The sequence below is a fragment of the Ascidiella aspersa genome, chromosome 5, assembly GCF_963924565.1.
Source record: "Ascidiella aspersa chromosome 5, kaAscAspe10.2, whole genome shotgun sequence".
Taxonomy (NCBI): domain Eukaryota; kingdom Metazoa; phylum Chordata; class Ascidiacea; order Phlebobranchia; family Ascidiidae; genus Ascidiella; species Ascidiella aspersa.
In genome coordinates, this window is record NC_139451.1 from 14,584,642 (window position 1) to 14,587,141 (window position 2,500).

General features: G+C 53.2%; 1 non-coding gene across 1 annotated transcript in view; it reads right to left on the reverse strand.

Moving 5' to 3' along the window:
- LOC146144918 (small subunit ribosomal RNA) overlaps positions 1 to 1,530 on the reverse strand; it is a 1,811-nt gene extending 281 nt beyond the window's left edge. Inside the window, exon 1 of the ribosomal RNA XR_014500694.1 lies at positions 1 to 1,530. This exon is cut by the window's left edge and continues 281 nt beyond it. This is a non-coding gene — a ribosomal RNA (small subunit ribosomal RNA).
- Positions 1,531 to 2,500: the final 970 nt, after the last annotated feature.

Consider the following 2,500-nt stretch of genomic DNA (forward strand, 5'->3'; position numbering starts at 1 on the left):
AGCGGGTTACCCAGACCTGTCGGCCAAGGCGAGCACATGCTGATCCGGTCAGTGTAGCGCGCGTGCGGCCCCGAACATCTAAGGGCATCACAGACCTGTTATTGCTCAATCTCGTGTGGCTAAACGCCACTAGTCCCTCTAAGAAGTTAGACGCCGACCGATTGGGTCGCGTAACTAGTTAGCAAGCCAGAGTCTCGTTCGTTATCGGAATTAACCAGACAAATCGCTCCACCAACTAAGAACGGCCATGCACCACCACCCACAGAATCAAGAAAGAGCTCTCAATCTGTCAATCCTCACTGTGTCCGGGCCGGGTGAGATTTCCCGTGTTGAGTCAAATTAAGCCGCAGGCTCCACTCCTGGTGGTGCCCTTCCGTCAATTCCTTTAAGTTTCAGCTTTGCAACCATACTTCCCCCGGAACCCAAAGACTTTGGTTTCCCGCAAGCTGCCGGAGAGGTCGTAAAACTAACGCCCCCCGATCGCTAGTTGGCATCGTTTATAGTCAGAACTAGGACGGTATCTGATCGTCTTCGAACCTCTGACTTTCGCTCTTGATTAAAGAAAACATTCTTGGCAAATGCTTTCGCAGTCGTTCGTCTTGCGCCGATCCAAGAATTTCACCTCTAACGGCACAGTACGAATGCCCCCGTCTGTCCCTCTTAATCATTACCTCGCGCTCCGAAAACCAACAAAATAGAACCGAGGTCCTATTCCATTATTCCATGCACCATTATTCAGGCGAATCGCCTGCTTTGAACACTCTAATTTTTTCAAAGTAAACGTTCCGGCCGCCGCCGACACTCAGTCAAGGGCACCGGCGGAGAACCGGAGGTGAGGCCAGGACGGCCAGTACACGCCTTGCGACGGACCGGCCGCCTGCGCCCAAAATCCAACTACGAGCTTTTTAACCGCAACAACTTAAATATACACTTTTGGAGCTGGAATTACCGCGGCTGCTGGCACCAGACTTGCCCTCCAATGGATACTCGTTAAAGGTTTTAAAGTGTACTCATTCCAATTACAGGGCCTCGTTTAGAGTCCTGTATTGTTATTTTTCGTCACTACCTCCCCGCGTCGGGAATGGGTAATTTGCGCGCCTGCTGCCTTCCTTGGATGTGGTAGCCGTTTCTCAGGCTCCCTCTCCGGAATCGAACCCTGATTCTCCGTTACCCGTAAGAACCTCGGTAGGCCAGTACCGTACCGACGAAAGTTGATAGGGCAGACACTTGAATGATCCGTCGCCGGTGCGAGACCGTGCGATCCGCAAAGTTATCCAGAGTCACCAAAGGTTGCGGGCCGAAGCCCGGTCGGTTTTTGGTCTGATAAAAGCACGCCTCCCGCGAGGTCGGCGCTTCACGCATGTATTAGCTCTAGCATTTCCACAGTTAACCACGTAAAACGTACGATCAAATGAACCATAACTGATTTAATGAGCCATTCGCAGTTTCACTGTACGAGAGCTCGTACTTAGACTTGCATGGCTTAATCTTTGAGACAAGCATATGACTACTGGCAGGATCAACCAGGTAGCTACTTTAGCGTAGCCCCGAAAGGCCGACGAAGGAGGCGCCGCTGATGCGGCGCCGTCGCTCGGTCGATGCGAAACCCGAAGGCTTCTCTCCGTTAAAATTTCGTTCTTTGCTCGGCTGCCCGAACTCAGAAAACCGTCACCGCCCGTCGCACCCGCCGGAGTAAGACTTCGTCGGCAGGCCTTTCGACCGCCACGTCGCCAACACCGGCGCGAGCGCAACGCACGCCAGACAACTTCGCCGAAGCGACCGCTCAGAACCCGACAAACTGACACTCGGCTCTTCGCGCAGCAGCAACATCTGCCCAGCGAGCCAATCGCCTTTTCACCGATTCTTTACTTGTCGAAGCTTGTCAGCTCCCACAAGTATAGCAAAGATGAGTGTTGTCCCTGGGGTCTTCCGTTTGAAATTCTAACGTAAAAAAAAGGTGCACGATTGCGCCAGGTGTTGAACTATTGCGAGGCATATCACACGCTCGCGCGGCCTATACAGGCGCTTGCTCGCGCGCGCGGCCGAAATATGTTCAATGTTCGCGCGGCCTAAACAGGCTCATGCTCGCGCGGCCGAAATGTACTCAATACTCGCGCGGCCTATACAGGCTCTTGCTCGCGCGCGCGGCCGAAATATGTTCAATGTTCGCGCGGCCGACATGTATTCAATGCTCGCGCGGCCTAAACAGGCTCATGCTCCCGCGGCCGAAATGTACTCACTGCTCGCGCAGCCTAAACAGGCTCATGCTCCCGCGGCCGAAATATATTCAAAGCTCGCGCGGCCTAAACAGGCTCATGCTCCCGCGGCCTAAATATGCTCTTGCTCGCTGGGCGGAAATATGCTAAAGCCCGAGTGCGCGAAAAAAAAATTGTAAAGGACAGTCACAAAAAAATAAAGACCTGCCCTCTATGTGAACGTGGAAAGGCCCGCCGCGCGGCAAAAAAGTGTCGAAAAGAAAAATCGAAAAAATTGCAAAGGA